Source organism: Sceloporus undulatus, chromosome 4, assembly GCF_019175285.1.
Source record: "Sceloporus undulatus isolate JIND9_A2432 ecotype Alabama chromosome 4, SceUnd_v1.1, whole genome shotgun sequence".
Classification (NCBI taxonomy): domain Eukaryota; kingdom Metazoa; phylum Chordata; class Lepidosauria; order Squamata; family Phrynosomatidae; genus Sceloporus; species Sceloporus undulatus.
Window position 1 is genome coordinate 206,720,509 of NC_056525.1, and position 23,533 is coordinate 206,744,041.

Consider the following 23,533-nt stretch of genomic DNA (forward strand, 5'->3'; position numbering starts at 1 on the left):
GCAACTGGAGAATAGGGATGCAGCATAAATAAATTCCTTAATAGTATTAATTTGAATTCTATTGACAAGTCATATTACCAGAGCATGACTATGAATTTAAGAAATTAGAAAGATATAATTAGGAAGCCCACAGAATCTCCACTCAGATTCCTATTAGGAATTATATTTTCCTACTAATGGAATCAAAAGGACCTGGCCCAGAAGACATGGGCATTACATAACATTAATAACTGAGGGAATCTATTATTGTGCAACCTACATGCATTTCAATTGATTGTGTTATCAGTTAAAATGATGGCTACTCTAGATGCATAACAACATTAAGAGCTGCATAAATATATACACATATTGGTCACAAGAGGAAAATCAAGTCATCTCACAGCCCACTGTGAACAATTTTCCCAATCTACTCAGCACTTTGGAGATAAAATTGCTTGGATTCAATTTGACCTATTGTATCTGACCTAGATACTGTAGTTGATGCAGACACATTGGATATTAACTTTGTCCCTGCTTGTCCAGAGATAAACAATACCTTTCCATCTATATAACCAGAAAATGTGTGCAGCAGGTTGCTTGGAAAGCTACTGCATGTATGATAGATCTCTGATTTAGGTGGTTTATTAAAAATACCACGGGATTGATTGTTAGGGAGTGGTCTATGCCTTGCTACACCAAAGAGGGGGAACATGCCTAAAGCAGGCAGATAAAATAATTATATTGGAAAAGTGCTCTTTGAATCCTCTATATTGCATCACTATCAGTTTCCAATATTCCGTTCCTGCAGAAGATATTGGTGCATGTGGTAACATCCCAGTTCCAGAGGTTAATAGATTAACTGGATTATCTAGAGCCATATCATCTTGACTTCAGGTATGGTTATGGGATGGACCAACTTGGTGGCTAACCTATACAGAGAACTGAGCAGGGGGAGCATATCCCAATTGGAATGCTGGATTTCTCAGACTACTGACTGGTATCCTTCCTGGCCATTTTGCTAGGATGGGACTCCAAAGGAGCTGTTTCAGTTCTAAATCTCTACTTGTCATTAATAATATACTAGACAAGGACGTAGCCAGGGGGGTTTTTTGGGGGGTCGGAACCCCCCCATCAGGCCCTGGGGGCGTTCAAGCTCCTTCCTCCCCCCTCCCCTCCATTAAAACCACGGCGAGGGAACAGAGGAAAGACAAAACAAAAGTTCCTCTTTTCCCTCTACTCCATGGCTTTAATGGAGGGGGGAGGGAGGAGGAAGGAGGAAGGAGCTTGAACGTCAAGCTCAGAGAGAGAGAGAGAGAGAGAGGGAGGGAGAGAGTCCCTGTGACTCCTTTCGTTTCGTTTCCTTCAGAGTCCGGCTTCCACTCCTCCTCCTCCTCCTCCTCCTCCTCCCCCCCTTCCTCCCTCAGGGAGAACTGAAGAAAAGAAGGAAAAGGTGACTTCTAACTTTTAGCTGTTATATCCATGTACAATATAGAATAATAATAATAATAATAATAATAATAATAATAATATCCCTTACCCAAAATGCTGAGGATTAGATGTATTTTGGATTTTGGAGTTTTTCAGATTTTGGTATATTTATATACAGTATTATGTCTAATGGGATATTATACTGGGAGATGGGATCCATGTATGTTTCATATGCATCTCATAGACATAGACTGAAGGTAATTTAATGCACTATATTTTTAAAATAATGTTGTGCTTCTGCATACTGAGCTTCAGCAAAACCCTGAGACCACTATGCCTTGTATAATTCAATAATTCAGTAATTGATCTAAACCTTCAGGATTTCCAAGTTTCCTTGAGTTGGGGGTCAGACCAGATGCTCTCAGGGTCAGTTTGGGGTTTCAGAAGTCCAGAGAAAGGAGACTCAGGCTCTACTCTGGACATTTCTCCTGAGAATGGACTCATGTTTTCAAAAAGTCATTTCTGGATTTTTGCAACAACAAAAAAGAGGTGGGTCTGTGATGCAAAAAGGCAAGAGGCTTCCTTCCAGCCTTGTTTTTTCTCTTTTTTAAAAGACAAATAGAATAAAATACAGTTAGCTGGCCCTTTTTCAGCATGTCAATGGGGATGCTTTGACGGAGAGTTCCTGCATGGCAGAATGGGGTTGGACTGGATGGCCCTGACAAAGAAGGCTAAATGTCTCACAAAACTACAATACCCAGATATTGTTGTTGTTGTTATTTTCTTATATCCCGCCTTTCTCCCAATATACAGACTCAAGGTGGTGATTTTCCATAGCATTAATCTATAGTATATTTTTCTACAATGCAGATGAACACCTCCATTACATAATTTGTTGAGGATGCTTTGACTGGGAGTTCCTGCATGGCAGAATGGGGTTGGACTGGATCAGGGCCCTTCTAGGGGTCTCTTCTAACTCTATGATTCCATGATTCTGTAGCACTCTGAGCCTACTGTGATTTTAATAGTTTTTAAATGTATAAAGTCTTATAATGCAAGCCATGCGCTGATGGACTATTGCACTATAATTTTTTATTGATTGATTTTATACCCTGCCTTTCTCCCAAAATAGGATTCTCTTAAAGGGGTTTGTTTAATATAAAAAGAAAGGAACGTATAATGGCTTGGAATTAAAAATTATGATAGATAGATAGATAGATAGATAGATAGATAGATAGATAGATAGATAGGTCTTGGAATTAAAAGGGGTGTGTGTGTGTGTGTGTATCTCAAAATTAAAAATCCCTCTTGGAAGTGGGAATGAAATGTGTGGATGCAGCCTGGGTTTGTAGCTCAGCTCAGATGTTGGAATACAGTGTCTCAAAGCATGAGCAGAGTGTCTCTGAGCATGAACAGAGTGGCTGCCGCTCATTGCTTGAGCAGCTGCACTTTGCTTTATCGAGCTGAATTTATCTGATGTAAACACCTTCAGAGGAAGGACTCAGTTTGCATCTGCACTGAAAAAATAATCCAGTTTGATGCCACTTTAAATGCACTTGGCTCCATGTTGTGAAATGCTGGGATTTGTAGTTTGTTGTGGCACCTGACAGATGACTCAACTACAGTTCCCAAGATTCCATTGCACGAAGCCATAACGGAAGTTAAAGTGGTGCCATCAAAGTGTCGAGGGTAAACGCTCGACACTCTTTTTGTGTCTGGGGGGGGGGCTCTTAGCCTCTCAAAATGGTGGCACTTAGTCTTGACCCCCCCTTCCCAAAATCCTGGCTACGTCCTTGTACTAGAGGAGGGCAAACAAATAGAGGCTTAATCCATACAAGAAAAAAGTATTCATTTTCAGATGAAAAGCAGACCAGGAAATAAGGGTTCATCCCATGTTGGATGATGCCATGATAAACCTACAAGTACAGATTTGTAGCTTGGGTATACTCCTGCCTTCAGCCTGGAAGCTCAAATTTTTGCAGTAGCCAGGAGTTCATTTGCACAATTAAAGCTTGTTCATCACCACACCTGTTCCTACAGACAGTAGTTGTGGCTACATCTGCCTAGCCTACATCCTCTTTAAATTAATGTAATGTGTTCTACCTAGTCAGCATCTAAAGAGTTTTTAGAAACTTCAGCTGGTCTAAAAACACTGCAAACACATTAAGAGGAATGGTTACAGGAAACACAAAATTTCCTTCTTGCAACCGCTCCATTTTCTTGTAGAAATATGCCTGCTCATATGAGACTTTTAGGAGAGGTCATCATCTCTGTCCCATTATGTTCAGTGCCTTATTGGTGACAGAACGTTCTTCCTAGAGGGTAGACTAGCTCCCTCCATGGTGTCACTCCAGTGGTTGATGATGATTTTATTATTTTGACAGGCTTTTGCGAACTGTTAGTTTATGACGAAGCAACTTCAAATAATGGCTTGTCCTTATTTCTTGGTTTTAGAATCATAAAGCAAGGGCTATCCAGTCCAATACCCTGCCATGGAGGAATACAAAATTAAGGCACTCCCAACACATGGCCATTCCTCCTCTGTTTAAAAACATCCAAGAAGGAGACTCCACCACACTCCCAGGCAGCATATTCCACTGTCAAACAACTCTTAGTATCAGGAAGTTCTTCCTAATGTTTAGGTGGAAGCTCTTTTCCTGCAGTTTGAATCCATTGTTCCATGTCCTAGTCTCTAAAGTAGCAGAAAACAAGCTTCCTCCATCTTCAATATGACATCCTTTCAAATATTTAAACATGGCTATCATGTCATCTCTTAATTTTCTCTTCTGCAGGCTAAACATGCCCAGATCCTCACAGGGCATGGTTCCCAGACCTTTCACCATTTTGGTCGCCCTCCTCTAGACATGTTCCAGCTTTTCAATATCCTTTTTGAACTGTGGTGCTCAAAACTGGACACAAGATTTCAGGTGAGGTCTGGCCAAAGAAAAATAGTATGGTGCGTTACAGACCACAGAGAAGTGGCGGTCTGCCGCCGCCACCGCCGGTTGCAGCATCCGGGAACCGCAGCAGCCAAACGGCGCGGTTCCCAGACGCTGCCAAGAAGGAGCGCAAAAATCGCGCTCCTTCTTGAGGCCTGGAAGAGACACTGCGAGGCGCTAATCGCGCACTCATGGCATCAGTTCCACCACGCAACGTGTGGATGCACAGCGTACGCTACGTCAAAATGGTGGCATCTGTGTGGAACGGCTGCCGCCATTTGTTATGGACTCTGTCCATAATAGGAGTAGGGGCGTCTAGAAGAGATGCCCCTTTTTCAAACTGGGACGTCCTGAGGATGTCCGAAATGGCGGTCTGTAACCCACCTATGATACCATTACTTTCTCTTATATAGACACTACACAGCGCGCCCACACCATATGCGAGCTTGCCATATGTGGACTTGACGTCATGCCAATGCGTAAATCCCCTGTGTAAATCAAGGGTCCACTGTACTCCTATTGATGCAGCCTAGAATCATATTGGCTTTTTTCAGTTGTTACATTACACTGCTAACTAATGTTCACCTGTGGTCTACAAAGACACCTAGATCCTTTTCATGTGTAGTGCCAGGTATCATCCATCGTATATCTGCATTTCATTTTCTTCCTGTTGAAATTCATTTTGTTAGTTTTTGCCCAGGTTTGTAATGTTTTAAGGCCTTAAGGTAATGTCTTAAGATTATTTTGAAATCTGATCCTGTCCTCTGGGGTATTAGCTATCCCTCCTAATTTGGTGTCATCTGCAAAAGAAAAGCATGCCTTTTCTTCCATCATCCAAGTCACCGAGGAAGTTGTTGAATAACACTGAACCCAGGACAGAACCCTGTGGCATCCCACTAGTCGCTTCTCTCCTGGATGAAAAGGAGCCATTGGTAAGCATCTTTTGTGTTCGGTTGGTCAACCAATTACAAATCCACCTAACAGCTGCATTGTTTAGCCCACATTTTACTAGCAAGATTTATTGCTAGTTTTTTTTGCAAGAATATCATGGGGGACCTTGTTTTAATAGATATGTTTTAAAATTATTTTTATATTGTAATGACAGTTTAATTAATTTTATATTTTAAATATGTATGCTTTTACTGATGTCAGCATTTGTTTTAATTTTTGAAAGGCATCTTTAGTCCCACAGTTGAGAAATAAGTGGAATGTAAACTAACAAATAAACAATATACTTCTCCCTGCTTCACACACATAATAAGGCTACAAAATGTTCTTTCACAACTTTTGGGTCATATATAACCCAAGGTACAGGATGAGTCTCCCTTATCTGGTTGCCTTAGTCAATTATCTCCGTCTGGGCATCAACAGGGGAAGTACAGTCATCCCTTCGCTTATGCGGGGGATCCGTTCCGGAGCCCCCGTGTAATTGGAAAAAACACAGCTGCTCAAGCCCCATTCAAATGAATGGGCTCGTGCCCACGGCGGTGCACACAGTGCATGCCATGGGAGCGTGTACCATTGTTTTCTTCTGGCGCACGCCTCTCTTCCTTCCAGCGCAGCTTCCAGCATTTCGTTTACTAGGGGGTTTCAAAAGCCAAAAACAGGTGATCAGAAGTTTTGGTACTTCTGTTCAGACAGTAACTTTGATCCCAGGAGATGGTATTGGACATGAAATATCTAATGCTGTCATGGAGATTTTTCAGCGGCCTTCGATACCATTGACCACTGCGAGGCACTGCACTCCAGTGACTCCATTCCTACCTCTGATGCTGAGGGACAGCTGCTCTTCTAAAAGAGAGCTGACATCTGGTGTCCCTCAGGATGCCATTCTGTCCCCCATGCTATTTAACATTTACATGAAGCCGCTGGGAGAGATTATCCAGAGACATGGGGCTTGGTGTTATCAGTACGCTGATGACACCCAAATTTATTTATCTATGTCTCTGACTGTTGCAGTGACTAAGGATGGCATCTCTCCTCTGGATGCCTGCCTTGGGTCAGTAATGGGCTGGATGAGGGAAAACAAACTCAAATTGAATCCAGAGAAAACGGAGGTACTCGTGATAAGAACCCCAAGTCCGGGGAAGGAGATTTGTCAACCAGTCTTAGATAGGGTCACACTTCCCTGAAAGTTTGCGAGTGCTCCTGGATTCATCTCTACAGCTGTCATCTCAAAAAGATGTGACGGCCAGGAGTGCTTGGTATCAACTTCGGTTGATATGCCAACTGTGACCGTACCTGGACCAAAAGGACCTTGAAGCAGTGGTACATGCACTGGTAATCTCTCATTTAGATTTCTGTAATGCGCTCTATATGGGGCTGCCCTTGGTTCAAAATGTGGCAGCCAGAGTGGTCACTGGTACATCAAGGTTTGACCACATAACACCTGTGTTAAAATCTCTTCACTGGCTGCCAGTTAGCTTCCGGGCACAGTACAAGGTGTTGGTTATTACCAATAAAGCCCTACATGGCTTGGGCCTTAGTTAATTGAGGAACGCCTCTCCCTACATAATCCGTCCCGCACACTCAGAACATCTGGGAAGAAGATTGTATGTACAGCGCTGTGTACATTTACAGCGCTATATAAATAAAGGTTAATAATAATAATAACATATTAGAATATCAAATGGTTAAACTAACAACGATTTCCCACAGAGCTTTTACTGCCGCTGCTCCCAAATTGTGGAACGGCCTAACATAAGAGATCCATCTTATTACCACCTTGGACGCTTTTAAGAAGGCACTTAAGACGGCTTCTGGCCTCTTAGGATGCATGCATAATTTAAACAGCATACCTCCAAAGTGACCTGAAGGAGCTTTATTTTGGCCTGTCTGTTTGGGCCCATAATAACTTTTTTTCCATTACACAAGTAAGCTCAGCCTGCTGAGGACACACAGGCTAATAAAGGGATTGATACAATGCCATCAATCTTTGTAACAATCACCTCTGGGTGCACAATGATGTGACTTCAGATAAATGAACTCCATTCAGAGTTAGGGCAATATTCCCATTAGAAGTGAACACTTTCAAAATAATCACCTAGAAAATGCCCAAAGAATGGGACACTTTCAATAGCGTCAAACACATCAGTGAACAGCACAGACTACATACAGCTCAACTTGTTCAATGGATCTGAAAACAGGAAAATGAAGAATGTAGAATAAATCTAAGCAAATACAAGTTAAATGTTATTTAGTTTAATTTCAGATAGGGATAAGGACCCATGTCAGATAATTAATGGGCCTGAATTTAACACTAGATCTACACTGTACATATAAATACACATACACATGTGTTTTTTTTAATTAGTATTTTGAATTCATCTGTTGTTGTATTTAATCTGGTTCCCTACCCCAATCAATATGCAGAGGAAGATGATAAAATCATTATTGTCGTCGTTGTCATCATCATAATTTATTTTCACCATTTTCAATAGCCTGAGTGTATTGCTGGGGTGGTGGGGATGAGCGGGTTTCTAAATCTAGGTTTGACTATGGGAACTTTCATAGGTGTATGAGGCAGCAAAATATCAAAATATCTGCTGCTCAAGTTGTAACAAGCATGAGGATGATTCTGATTCTACACAAATAGCATTGCTTTAGGTCAGAGAAATGTATGAAACACAAATAAATAGAGACATCCTTGAGCGAACTAAACATTAGTGTGGTATTTAAAATCAATCTCAGCATTTGCCAAAGCAGACTAACTAGTTGTAAAAATCACAGTGCAGCAGCTTTTTTAAAAACGTAATAATCTTGGATGGCCTCGCCCACATTTGGCAGCAAGTCCTAACCATATAGGCAACATAATCATGTCTCATCACACTATGAGTAGAAAATACTGGGGGAAATGGGTATGACAATGAGCTTTGTTATGCTTAGTTTAAACACACAAATTCAGCCATAGAGACACTATAAATATGTTGATTATGGGGAGGGGGGGATTGCTGACTGCATTTTTCACCACATGAGATATTTCTTATTTTAGAAAAGTGGGGAGGTGTCAAATCCTCATTCATCCTTGAAGCTAACAAGATGGTAGAGGCCTAGTCTCTTTGCCTCATCTTCTTCACAGTATTGTTACACAAAGATAAAATGGAATAGTTCCTACATACAGTATATGATGCCTTGAGCTTTGTCAAAATATGACCAACTTATTTCTGTAAGGTAGCAGGAAAAAATGAAAATTGTTCACTTGATTAGTTCATATCAAAATGTTCATGAAATTTAAGGGTACCAATAAAAAGAAAATAAGATCAACGGTACACAGATAATCATTGTTACAACTCTAGAACTGGTAAGCAAAAAGCAAACAAAATATCTCAGAGAATCACTAACAATAAGGTCAAGAATATTCTTCCAGTTTTAATTTGGGCTGTGAACCCCTCATGTAAAAATTTGTTCTCCTTAAAAATAAAGACTCACAGAGCATAACCAACTATGTTCTTAAACTGTTTTATATTATTTAAATACAAGTAGTTGGCTTTAAAAAATAAAAGAAATAGAGAAGAAGTGAGTCAGCTGTTTTCTTCTTTATGTTGAGAAAGGTAAGTATGTGAGACTGAATCAGCTCAAGAGTATCACTACACACATCAGGTTAAACAACAAATATGGCCAATTCTAAAACTGTTGTATCTATGAAATCACTGTTATGCACTCCCCCAAACAGGCTCGACATTTAAGATATCTCTGCTTTCTCCCAAGTGTTCTATTTTTTATTTATTTATTTTAAAAATCTGAGAGAATTCACTGCTCAAGAACAGCCCTCTAAGTCCTGGGAATGTAATCATTTTGCCATGTATCCCAAAAACATATAACAAAAATGCAGTGCTGGTCCCTTATCAGCACTTTACAAGAAACTGTTTCTATTCAGTGTCATTCACTTTATCAGCAATGGGAAGGTCAGAAAGGGTAAACATTACAATAGAGACTGTCACAACTTCCCATTCATTTTGTTTCATGAATATCCTCATAAAAAGAAGTAAAGAATGGAAGTTTTAATACACACACTTCTTTGTCAACCTGAGTCTAATACAGCTTCACTCTTTAGCTAGCTTTAATACCACACCATATTTTTTCATACCCTATATTAGGAAAATTGATTACTCACATGTTGACATTACACTGGATTGCTACTGATGATATATACCTTTTCAGGGAAAATTCTGGAAAATCGCAGTACTATATAGCCTTTCTCTCCTGAAATCTGGGGTGGAAATCACGTGGCGTCCAGGTGTCATAATTCAACATCATCTGCAGGGCCACAGATAGAAACAAATTTACCCTAAAGGTAATAGGGACCAAGGGTTGCAATCACATGCTTCCAGGGAAGACTGGTAGCACCAAAGTAAGCAGTAAGCCAAGGCTTGAGATTTAAGCTGAAAGAAAGCAACTATCCTGGCACATGATTTGGGCTGTTCTTTTCCTTTTTTTTTTTTTTTTTTTTTTTTGAGTCTAAGAAAATGAGTGTTTTAATTAAGAAATTGATTACAAGAGAGCCAACAACCCAGCCAAAGTAAAATGACTTGGGTTGCTCTTTCCCAAGGGCTCTTCCCCCTCTATTTTCTCCATGATCTGCTTAACTTCTAGGTCCAGGAGGACCATTCTTTGCAGCTTAAAGAACAGGGGTGATAAGTGCAGGAAATACACTTCTTCTGATCTCAGTGCAATCTGGTTTCATCCTTCTAGCATTTTTACTGATCCTAACCACAGGTCCTGAGACAAACAGGGCAAAGGAGTGGAGGAATCCAGAGAAAATTTTGCTGACAGATATGTGCTCCTACACATAGTGTAAAATAATGTTTCTATTAAGTGTACTACAAAATGTATGCACATTACAAATCTGGAAATACTTTTATTCTTGGCATACTAACATAGTGAAGAGCTGGGAATCCAGATTAGAGACTCAGGGTCAAAGATTGCTCCAAAAGGGTGGACTGGGGCCGCCCCAGTGCCACTCACCCTGGCAACCACACACCCATGGCCCCAATCTGGATCTTTGCCGGTGTTTTAAACCAGCTTTTGAAAAGGAGTGATTTCCCCCCACTCTTTTTCAAGCTGGTTCTTCCTGTTTGGGGTGGTTTCAGGCTGTGTTCGGGGCATGTCTTGTCTAAATGCCACACTCTGAACGCAGCCTCAAGGTGGATCATTTGGCCATCTGTTTTGGGCCTCAGTCTGCATCCTGTGGCGCGTTACAGACCGCCGGATTGCGGCGGTCTGGCTTCGCCTCTGCTTGCAGCGTCTGGGAGCCGCAGCGGCCAAACCGCGCGGCTCCCAGACGCTCCGAGGAAGGAGCGTGGAAATTGCGCTCCTTCCTGGGCCCCGGAAGAGACACCGCGAGGCGCTAGTCGTGCACTCGCGGTGTCACTTCTGGGGCACGACGTGCGGACGCACAGCGTCCACTACTTCAATATGGCGGCGGCCATGTGGAACGGCCGCCGCCATTTGTCACGGACTCTGTCCATGATAGGGTTAGGGGCGTCTGGAAGAGACGCCCCTTTTTCAAACTGGAACGTCCTCAGGACTTCCCTAATGGCGGTCTGTAACCCGCCTATGTGAGCCAAGATATTCCTCAACGAAAGTGAACCAATCACTCTACATCAGCCTAAACAATGACAACCAACTGTTACAGTCTGCCCTTGCCTTATGCGGGGGAGCCTTTCCGGACCCCCCTCTGCATAAGGCAAAAAGTGAGTATCTCAAACACCATTACATATAATGGGGCTCGTGCATGATGCGTGGCTGTGCGCGCTTGTCACGGGCACATGCACCATTCTCCCAACCTCCCGGCAGCTTCCGTGTAAGCTAGAAGCCACCTATAACAAGCTCGCGTATGGCACGGGATCACTACATAAGGATAAAATAAGATAACCACCATGTATAATCTCTTGAGCTCCTTTGAAGAAGGCAAGGATGTAAGGAAAGAAGGCAAGAGTTATTTGTATTTTTAATGACTCAGCAAATATCTTGAATTATCTGAAGTACCATTTCAGCAGAAAGAACACATTAGCTATTACTGTGAGCAGACTACATGCAGATATCATGCTCTTTGATAAGTTCAGTAAAACAATGACAACACAGTTTTGGGAAAGGTGATCGAGAGGGCGGTTGCGATCCAGCTTCAGGCGGTCTTGGATGAAACGGATTATCTGGACCCATTTCAAACTGGCTTCCGGGCGGGTTACGGGGTTGAGACGGCCATGGTCGCCTTGGTCGATGATCTCCGTCTGGGCATCGACAGGGGAAGCGTGTCCCTGTTGGTGCTCTTGGACATCTCAGCGGCTTTCGATACCATAGACCATGGTATCCTTCTGGGACGCCTGGCAGAGGTGGGGATCGGGAGCACTGCGCTCCAGTGGTTCCGCTCCTACCTCTCCGGGAGGTCCCAGATGGTGCAGCTGGGAGACGTGTGCTCTGACGAGAGGCCCCTTAAAACCGGGGTCCCTCAAGGAGCCATTCTGTCTCCCATGCTATTTAACATTTACATGAAACCGCTGGGAGAGATCATCCGGAGACATGGGGCGCGGGGTTATCAGTACGCTGATGACACCCAAATCATTTTCTCTATGTCTCCGACTGATGCAGTGACTGGGGATGGCATCTCTCCTCTCGTGGCCTGTCTAGAGTCAGTAATGGGCTGGATGAGGGAAAACCGACTCAAGTTGAATCCAGAGAAAACGGAGGTACTAGTGATAGGTTCTCCTGGTCCAGGAATGGCGGTGGTTCCACCTGTCCTGAACGGGGTCACGCTCCCTGTGAAGGACTCCGTGCGCAGTTTGGGGGTGCTTCTTGACTCGTCGCTCCACCTGACAGCTCAGGTGAATGCGACGGTCAAGAGCACCTGTTATCAGCTTCGGCTGATTCGCCAGCTGCGCCCATACCTGGCCCAGAGGGACCTAGAAACTGTTGTACATGCTCTGGTAACTTCGAGACTGGATTTCTGCAACGTACTCTACATGGGGCAACCCTTATACCAAACTCGGAAGCTGCAAATGGTGCAGAATATGGCAGCCCGGCTGGTCACTGGTGCTCCCAGGACCAGCCATATAACACCGGTGCTTAAAGATCTCCATTGGCTGCCCATCCGCTTCCGAGCTCAATATAAGGTGTTGGTGATTACCTATAAAACCCTAAATGGCTTGGGCCCAGGATACCTAAAGGACTGCCTCTCCCCGTACATTCCGCCTCGCACCCTCAGAACATCTGGGCAGCAGTTACTGAAGGTGCCTGGGGCTAGGTTAGCCTCCACATTTTCCACAGCTGCCCCAGCCCTTTGGAACACGCTGCCCATTGAGCTCCGCTCGTCCACCACCCTGGCCCAATTCAGGAAGGACTTGAAAACCTTCCTGTTTCAACAGGCATTCCCCGAATAAAATCCTGCGGGCCTCCCTCCCCTTCCGTGGCCAAGAGGTTGGGCTATGGGGCTTTTTCTTCTTTGTCTGTTATGGTTTAATGATTTTGTATTTTAATCTTGTTGTATTTGTGGATTGTTGTTTTTAACCTTGATGTAAGCCGCCCTGATCGTAGGAAGGGCGGGATATAAATAAAAATTTTATTATTATTTATTACAGTCCTACACAAGTCTACATGTCTGTGTTCAATAATTTACATTTCCAAGTAAATACATATAAGGGTACACTATAAGCCAGCATTATAAGTTTCTGTTCCTTGTGATTCATTTTTATTTTTATTTTTATTCTAAATTCTTGTTATAACTGAAGGGAGTATATTTGCAGGGCAGTTTACAGAAAGGCTAAAACAATTAAAGTACCAATGGTACAACATATATGATTAGGGAGATAAAACTGTAAAATGTTATTTTTAAAAAGGCTAGCTTGTTTTTTAAACTCTTCTGGAAGCCAACTTCCATCTGATTAATACTATTTAGAGATCAGGCCTCAGCACTGCCACAGCATCAGGTGTTCCTGATTATGATCAGTCCCTTGAAAGGAAGATCACTGGTAGCTTTATGTACAGTTTTTAAATCCAAAATCCTAACTGAAGTTTTTAGTAGACTACCTCTGCAGAAAGCACATGCTTAACTGTTCTTTTTCCCCAGCATCCATAAAACTCACAAAATGGTCATGAATAAAACTAAAAGGAGCAGATTAGTTGCAGTTCATGCTACATTCCTGTAGTGGCTTGCCTGAATAAGCTCCTTTAAAGCCTCAGTCATGTGAAAAGGAGAACTTGGATCAAGCAGTTTATGTCCAAACTATGTGCAAAGGCTTCTGGCCTGGCTCCCAACCACTGTCAGCTTGACAGCAATGGGAAAAAAGAATTGGGGAGTACTGCCTGACAGTACTGTCAGGTACTGACAGTACTGTCACTCTAGAACAGGAGTGAGAACTGTGAGGCTATATCCATACTGCTGCAGTATTCACTCACCATTGGCCATACTAGCTAGGGCTGCTAGGAATTGCAATTCAGCAACTGGGGAGGCACACCTGCACCACTACCCCTACTCTAGCCTCTTCTTTCCACTTTAACACTAAGCATTGGCTAAAGAACACATGAATGTTTACTGGTGAAAAGCTGAACCATGATTTATTGTTAAAAGAACAAACCTAGATTTTCCTTGGGACTGTACGATCCCCCTCTCCTCTACATGTGGTCAGATGAGACTGGAAGCTTGTTTCCACTTTAGTTTGCTGCAGTTTAGCATACTGTATTTACTCATGTACAAGCCTAGAAATTTTAGTCAAAAACCTGAGTCGACTTATCCACGAGTCAATGTAAGTACTGTACAATGTAAGTACTCTACTTTAATTCTTCTTATTATTATTATTAACTTTTATTTATAAAGCGCTGTAAATTTACACAGCGCTGTACATACAATCTTTATAATTAGACAAAAAAAGGAACCATCCCCTGGTGAAAGGCAAGAGTGTAATCTGTCCTGGAAGCACTGGTTTTTCTCTGCTCTCTCATCCATTCAATCTTTAACATGAGCACATACAGTTATACCTGCTGGAATTTTGTAAGTTCTTTGACATTGGTGGGTTATAGCCCGCCTCTTTGAGGCGGGCTGTACCCGCCCCTTTCCCCGCCGGATTGGGGCCTGAGCTGCTAGAACGGCAGCCGCTGAGGCCCCGATCCACCGCTTTTCAGGCTGCGGGGAAGCAGCAGAACACTGCTTCCCCGCAGCCTGAAAAGGGGTGTCCTTGGGGCTTCAAGCCCCAAGGACACCCCGTGGCGGCGGGGAGGGGGAGAAAGGGGCCGCTTGGCCCCCTTCTCCCTTGCTTCGCTGGGCGCAGCTGTCTGAAGGCTGCGCCCAGCGAAGCAAAGCGGCGCCGCGGACCAGGAAGGAGCTCCGAAACGGAGCTCCTTCCTGGTCTGCGGAAAGGGCGCCCTAGGTGCCCTGCCGCGGATTGAGGACATCACATCCGCGCCGCCCCGTCTAGAGGCGGCGCGACCGTCACGTCCTCACGGCAGCGGCCATATGGAAGGGCCGCCGCCGTTTAGTGCGTGACGAGCATGCACTAGGGTTAGGGCAGTGCGGAAGCACCGCCCTTTTGTAACCCTAGTGCGTGCTCGTCACGCACTAATGTGCCGGTGTGTAACCGGCCATTGTTTTCCTTTGCTTTAAACCCTTTGTTACATGCCCCTAAGTTTTACCCTCGACTTATGCATGGACCATATCAAAATCCATAATTTTGGCCCCAAAACCTGCCCTCAGCTTATACATGAAGTTGATTTAGAACTGAGTATATACAGTATCTTAATTTAGTGAAAAGAAGCCACCTTCATAAACTGTGGTTTGAAACTGACTTGTTTTCAGTAACCATAGTTAAGTCATAGCTTGTATATATTCACCCAATACTGGAAGCTTCAATTAACCAAAAATAGAAATGGAAACTTTTAGTCTCCTCACCATCACACTACAAGAGGGTAAAAGCTCTTACTCTTACAACATGCATGGTTTTCAACCACCCTTTCCCCTTTTCCTCCCTGCAGTTTCAGAGTTATCAGAAATTTTAAATTTCTAATAATGCCTATCAAGTTGAGATCTAATGATATTAACCAACAACTGATCAGACTACTAATAGCATTATTATTGCTTTCTATGGTGGGGTACAGACCACCCAAAAAGGGCGGTCTGCCCGCACCTTGTTTTGCGGCATGAGGAAGCTGCAGTGGACAAACCGTGCGGCATCCCCGCACAGCAAAAATAACCCGCAAAAAGCGGGTGGTTCTTGCAGTGTGATTATGACACCGCAGTGCACCAATGGTGAACTTGCGGCGTCATAATGGCACCACGTCGTGTGGACACTAAGCATCTGTCACATCAAAATGGTGGCACTCATCTGTACAGGGTGCCACCATTTTGACGTCCTCATCACGTGAGAGAGGCGTCTGGAAGCACCACCCCTCGCACGTGATGACAGTGCACTATAGCGCCCATCTGAGCAGCACCAAAATTAGGAATAAAACAGTATTTAAAGCCATCTTGTGTAAATACCCTAAAGGCACCAGATGCTGTGTAATCTTGGAGATTGTATGCTTTTTTATGCTGTGATCCCGCCTCAATCGCAGGGAGAGGCGGGAAAATACAAATAAATTTTATTTATTTATTTATTTATTGTGTTAAAGATGAAATAATATTAATATTGAATGCAACATGCATTCAATGGACAGTTATTGATGAACAGTCATTTAATAGGAGTCACTGATCTGGCACTTTAATAAGTAAGCAAGTCATAGAACTGCTTAGCTCTGCAAAGTGATTCTATTATTGATAGTGAGAAACTTCAACAACCTGAAGTTCGAGAACCTATGGACACAAATAATGGGGGAAAGAACTGCAATGCAATCTGCTTTTCATGAAAGTGTATCTCTTTCTATTTTACAGTAAGTGAAGTAGAATTCTTCAAGAAAGAAACAACATCTGATTTGATTTAAAAAGAGGATATTTGCACAGGGTAAAAATGAATTGCTTAAGTGTAAATTGAAGCGTTAAATACTAAAGCTAAACAAACTATGAAATGGCTTTGAGTGAGTGCAAAATGAATCTTCTAATTGGCTTAGGAAGCTAATTACTGAGAGAGGCTTTAGCTCTTAAAAACTAATGTAAACTCCTAGAGCTTTTTAGGAGCTGCAAGGGGTTTCATTAATGATTAATATGAGCAAACAAAATAATTCCAGTTTTGAAAACTACAAGCAATGCAGTTCAAAGGTCATTAATTGAACCAATGTTAGGCAAGTTGAGATGTTTATTAAACAGTTACCATTTAAACTAGTGTCACAAAATAACCACACAGAAATTGCACACTATATGCAATTTGGAGGAAGTTATATATTTTTTTTAATTGGGAGAATTTGCTGTAGATTGTTTTTAAAAACCAAGAAGATTATATGCATATTTTGACAATTACATGGTTAATACATACTGTACAGGTTTGATCATCCGTACAAAACAGTAAGCAGATTTAAAAGGAAAAAACTCTCAGTGTGTAACATCAGACATTTTTTGTGTACAGAGACCCTTACCAAATACAATGTGTGTGTGTGTGTGTGTATGCATGTGTGTGCGTGTGTGTGCGTGTATGTGCATGCCTTCAAGTTGCCTATCAATTTATGGCATAGGTTTTTCTTAAGGAATACTCAGAGGTTCTTCGCTAGATCCTGCCTCTGTAATATAGTGTTCACTACCTGGTATTTGTTGGCACTTCTCCATCCAACGGATGACCCTACTTAGCTTCCAAGATAATATGGGATTTGATGACTTTAGGGTAGTTAAACCCCTACCTGTGCACAATTCACATTTTAAGAACTGGTTGAAACTGATGAAGACAGAAAAATCATTACATGGAAAATTGCTGAGGTATGAATTAAATCTTTCACAGTTAAATATAGTCAGTCCACCTCAAGCATGGCCTTGCCTTTTGTGGATTGGACCATCTGTGAGTGGCCCCATCCCATTCACCCCAATGGCAATGTATTCACACAACTGCACCACCGCAGCCATGTGCATGGTGCACTGCCATTTAAACCAATGAGACTTGAGGTCCTGCAGTTTTTGGCATCCATGTGTGTGTGTGTGTGGGGGGGGGGTCTGGAACAGAACCCCATAGATATGAAGGGCCAGATGTATTATATTATCTCAAACATTTTTACATAAACTACCAATCCAACATTTGAGGTCAAATGCTAAGTATGAAGCACACCCAGGTTTATACTTCTCATGTTCTGATAAAGATGGCTGCTAAATCATGAATGAATCTGATTAATATTCTTGCTGGCCAAAAGTGTAAGTGATTACAATACACACTAGGTGAGATCCAATGCTTCCATTCCTCTGATGGAAGTGCTTCAGCCAACAGATCCAGGAGGAATGAGAGCCCCTTCTTCTTCTTCCTACAATCGCAGAATATGGTTTAGATGGCTAGGACGCTTTCCAGACTACGTTTTGGGACACTGCAGCCAGCTAGCACAACAATGGATTCAAACACTGACACAAGCAAACTCTTTGTACAATAATCGACTAATATTTCCATGTGCAGATTAATTCTCATCCACAATACAGCCAGAGGCTAGGTCCTGCTGTAACAAGTTTACAGAACAGTCACAGACAGTTCTAATAACTATATACCAAGCCACTTGTCTTAACTTCACAGGGACAAGCTCCAAGAACTAAGTCTTCAGTGTTTTTACACAACTTCCATTCATCTCAAAAGGAGATGTCACACATGTCCCACCAAAATAATCATGGACTAATAATACAAAATAACATTGCATTGGAATTCATGAAATGCATGGAAGGAAATTGATTTACAACATAAAGATGAAAAACACTTTCAAATTAGGAATCCAACCCTTCCTTCAAGTGTTATTAAGAATGTATATAAAATTAGGCACAGAAAATAAGATATTTACATGTATCAATATGGTCAATGTTTAACATTCTCACACACACCCTCACCAGAGTGCAGAACACAGTGCGCCCATGTTGTATGTGGGTGCACCATATGCAGCTTTCAGCATACGCTGAAAGGCATGCGGGACTGTGCAGGGCGCAAGGGGCGGTGCATCCCATTCGGATGAATGGGGCACATGCCCGTGGGGCTTGAACATGTGCAGGATTTAGCTTACACGGGGGGGGGGAGGGGTTGTGGTCCGGAAAGGATCCCCGCGTAAGCCAAGAGAAGACTGTATAAAGAAAATCCCACATGCCTTCACCATCTCTCACTGAGTAGGGAATGGGGATGGCAGAGGTACAATGGCATGACTTTATACTCATCAGGTTAGAGCTCCAACTATCTAATTAGACACAGGGAGAAACAAAACCCACTTGCCTACTCTACCCTACACTAACTCTCTAATGTGGGAATGGCAGATGTGCTTTGGTTTGTCCCCTGACCTCATAATGTGATTCAAAGTTACTACACAAAAGCAGGGACAAGACCCTGCATCTTGGTGCATGTCCAGGCAACTACCTTCAGGCTGGCCACCAAGACCCGCCAATATTTACTGATCTTTGAGCAAGTTATTTCTGAATCTGTCTGGAGTTAGATAGTGCAGGAACAGTATGCTGTTATTCAACAGAGCTTTGTTCCTTAAATTCCAAGCAGAACACTTGCCTCCATAAGCAGAGCACTCATATGCAGAGGAATCTCCACAGCTTTAACAACACATTTTGAAACATGACCTTACGTACATGGATTACAGCAGGACAGTCCAGGATCCTGTTTGTACACACTGATGTTAAGAGGACTAAACAGGAATATGAAAACCATGCACAAACCAGTTATTCCATGTGTAGCACTACTTGCTTGCCTATGATAGAAGAAAACACCTCTCTCTTAAGCCTCATGGAAATCTCTCTGTGATAAAGGGCCTGTCTGTATGGGCCAAATAAACTGGCTTTCCCCTATGTCCTCACAGCAGGAAGACTGGATGATGCAGGGGTCAATCCCCGAATCTAATGTGAACAGTCTAGATGACTGAGGTACAACACATTAACAAAGATTTTTAAAATCACCAGTTGCTCTGGATCTTCCAGGAAAATCCAGATCCCTCAATTTTGGTGTTGGGCAGCTGTTCACATGGGCATCCACTGTGCTGCTTGGTGTGGATGCCAGCACCATGAGTTATTTTGCTCTGAGGTCAGATTTTGGTGCCCAGCTATGTGAAAGGCTGGGTGCCTCATTCTTACAACAGCAGAATGCCTGTGAGAACAGCTGCCTGGCATCAAAACAGAGGGCTAAGGCAACAGAGGAAGGTTGGGGCAGCTCCAACACCAAGAAACTTGGGGCTGTCCCTGAAGTAACCTGGCCAGTGCAGACAGGTCCTGAGCACTGTACCTGCACGGGCAAGCAATATGCCTCACATGCAATCACATAAAACTCACCCTGATAAAGACTTGATATAAAATAGGAGAAAACATGTCACAAAACACTCAGAGCAAAGTGGACTACAATTCCCACCACTCCAGCCAGCAGGTCTTGGCGGCTGGAGACAACTGAAGTTGCAGCTTAACTCTTCCAGGGAAGGTTGCCTTAGATATCATTCCCAATAGCTTTTTAAACAGAATACTTGGTAATGGTACAATGAAAAAGCAACTACTCAAAGGAGCAGCAGAGAAGCTTTATTTCCTGATGGAACAGTTCAAATTTAGGAATTAATTTTCTTATGCATCATAAAACGTTGTCATGCATATTGATGTACTGTATATATCATACACATTAGATTAACATGTGTTATTTTAAGCTAGGACAGACCAACAGCATTTTAGAAAAAGATGCAGTATGTTATGGAAGCTGATTTTGTGAGCAATCAGATCTGCCACTATTGTTGCAGTTAGTAATTAAATTACTCTACCTGACAGCCTTGACAGGTCTACAATCAACTCCTGACACCTCTTACACAGTGCATGAATCCAAGAATAGAGTTTCAAAAAACAGTTTTGTTAATAGGTCTGTAAAGTCTCTGACATGACTAGGAAGGACTGATGAAGTACAGCTGACTTGTTTCCTTAAGCGGTGGTTTTAAAAAACAAGGAGGAGTATAATAAATATTCAAAAAGTACTAGCACTGGTTAAATTTTAAAAATTGAGCTAGCAAAGATCTCCCGCCCTCCCTCTTTCTCTCTGAAATTATACTTTTCCGCACAACTGAATTGTATCTTATTCTTCAAAGCACAAATAAACATCCATCTGAATTACGTAAAACTAAATATGGATTATTTGAGCACACTACATCATTGCTTATCCATACAGTATATACATGTTTCCATTCTCCTCCCAGTGCAACAGGGCAACTATTATTCAATAAGATGATTTTAACCTTTTCTCCACAGGGTTAGCCACATAAGCTTGCTGCAGCAAAAACAAAGGTTCCAGTAGCACCTTAATGTCTAACAAATACATCTGATAAAGACCACAAAAATGTATTCCATATGCAAATTTCTTAAAAGTGCTACAAGACTTCTTGTTATTTTAACAGAAAAAAACCCTATATTATTTCATCTTCTTTTTTTATTCCACATTTGGTACATTCCTATGAAAATGCCAAAACAAACCAACCACTCCACAGCTCTGGACTGGCCAAGTTTGATCCCGAATTCATTAATTTGTATTTAAGCAGAGCTATTGCTAGGGCCAAATATTACAGTAGAGTTGTCATATGCCATATCCCTACATCCCTACTCGCACTCTCCGCTCTGGTAGCCAAAGTCTCCTCTCTCAACCCAGGATCTTCTCTGCCCCGTCCCGGATCCGTCCCTTCTCTCTAGCTGCCCCTCATTCCTGAAACCTTCTTCCTCTGCATGCACGGCTCATCACTTCCCTAACCAGCTTTAAAGCTGAGCTGAAAACCATATTGTTTAGGGAAGCGTTCTCAGGGAATTTGTGATTGTTATCTGGCTGTCTGACAATATTTGATGTGATGTGATTTGTTTGATATTTGATGTTTTTAATCTGTTTTTTCCTTTCTACATGGTAATTTTATCTATTCCTCTTTTAATTGTTATCATCTTAGAATGTACGCCTTAGTCAGGCTTTTATTTACTCCTAATTTTACCGACTTTATACAGCGCTGTGTATAATTACAGCGCTATAGAAATAAAGTTTAATAATAATAATAATAATAATAATAATAATAAATCTTACAAACAGGAAAGCTTCAATATGCAAATTATGTTTGAAAAATATTGTTACTAGAGAAAGCTTTTGAGCTTTTCTTCTGCTGTATTACTAAATTTGATCACAGATGGTAACATTTAAAAACTTTTCTGTGTTGTTGTTGGAAAGAGCCAGTAGGATTTCAAGCAAAATATATTCCCATCAAAGCCTTTCCTCAATACTCTGCAGGGCAGGCACAGAGCTGGAGTCTCAGCAGTTAACATATCACAAAAGAGAAGAATGAATCAGGATAAAGTAGCAATTAATCCATATTTTCGATCTTAGCTGCCTAAACTATGAGCTTTGGAAGAATGATCAGTAGTTCAGAATCATTACAAGGTTCATCCTAAATTTAACAAGCAAACCTTAAAATAAGTGGGAAATTATCTTCCACTATACATTACCTGCTCACTAGGCTTTCTTCCTTACCAAAGAAACAAAGGGATCACATTTCATCAGTTGCTCAACCTGGCATATTTAAAAGTAAATGGCAGAGTATTCAATATACCCCTTCAGCCTCAAGCCTGGACAACTTTACGCCTCTGTCCAAAGGGGACTAGTAATACCATATAAAGATGCCAAGATATAAATGGAGCCAAAGCGACAAAACATTGGTTTAACTATTCAGATTCTAAAAGAACATTTTACAAGACTAAGTGTGTGTGTCTTTGTGTATTCATGTATGCAGAAGTGAATGAACACAAGAGACAGAGACAATGGAAAGGAAACTTTGAAAAATAAAAACCTCAGTTTATTCCTGATTATTTCACCTGATACTGGTGAAATATCAGGAATAAACTCTTCCAGAACATGCCCACATAGCCCAAAAACACTATGGATTCCAGCTGAGAAAGCCTTCAATTTCACATTAAACAGAGCACAGACTGCAGAATTTGGCTGACTATTGATTCTAGCCATTTTGACTGAGTTATATTATTACACTTAATGGAACTGAGTTGCTGGATTACATCAGAATATATTATGACTAAATATAAAATACATTTACCTGAATGAGTCCTTGACATCAATGACTTACTTGGGGAAAAAATGTTGTTTTTAGATTATTGGCTTCAATTTACAGGATGCAGCTATAGCTATATGCAGGAATGAAAATAAGCTACAGATTAGGATCTGGTGCATCAATATCATTCATTTTATTGTTGGCTAAATCAGTGCATTGCACCAAAATGAATATTTTTATTTAAAGCCGTTTCTGAAGTTTAAACATATGTCCAACTTCAGGTTTTGTTGTAAGAAAGTCACTATATATTTGTATGGCTGTTCCTACAGAAACAGTCCAAAGTGTCTTACAACATCACCAGGGTTGGATTTGCTCCAAGCCTCTCACTGGCCAGAGGTGCCACTACAGAAAGGAAAAACCAAAGAATGGACTGATTACTTTTCTTTTCTTATTTATTTCCTTAATTTCCCAGTATTACCATTATGAATAACATCTTGTATGTTGCAGAAGTAACTGTGTAAAACTGTATAGCATCATTCTGTTAGTCTCTCTATAACTGAGGACCAGCTTTTGTGTCACTAGTCACTGTACTTTTTTATTTATTTATTTTCTTTGTCATCACTCATAAAATAGTTCTTTAGGGAATCTATTAGTCTTCCTAAATTTGCAAGTGAATGTTTTTGTGCTATTGGTCATTGTATACTTATTTACTGATTTATTCGCTATGTCATACATGTAAACAAAAGTAGCCTTTTTCAAGGACAGCTGCAGGGCTTTAACCACCTTAATATAACCCTGAAGATCACTATTAACAATCAAATAAAACAACTGAAAACATAACAATGATTAGCACCTCAGACTGGCAACACAGAATGATTTCTGTATAATTACAGTGCTTTAGAAATAAAGTTTAATAATAATAATAATAATAATAATAATAATAATAATAATAATAATAAATAATTTCAGACTGCTTTACAAACTAAACTACCTTCTATCACAGATCTGCAATTCTCTGAAATACCATAAATGAGAGGAGAAAACAAAGATCCCTTAGGAGCAAGTTCCAGAATCCTGGCATGACTACTGAAGAGGCCCTCGCC

The 23,533-nt window shown here is 41.6% G+C and overlaps 1 protein-coding gene across 9 annotated transcripts in view; it reads right to left on the reverse strand.

Moving 5' to 3' along the window:
- Positions 1 to 23,533, reverse strand: part of NCOA2 (nuclear receptor coactivator 2) — a 192,615-nt gene that overhangs the window by 138,806 nt on the left and 30,276 nt on the right. For 2 of the 9 annotated variants that reach the window (XM_042461193.1, XM_042461195.1), the window contains exon 3: positions 9,499 to 9,602. The exons of 5 other annotated variants lie outside the window; for them this stretch is intronic. The gene's annotated coding sequence lies outside the window, so the exon portion shown is untranslated. Of the gene's footprint in view, positions 1 to 9,459; positions 10,509 to 23,533 lie in introns of those variants that run through there. 2 more of the 9 variants (XM_042461194.1, XM_042461196.1) reach the window with 2 other exon arrangements.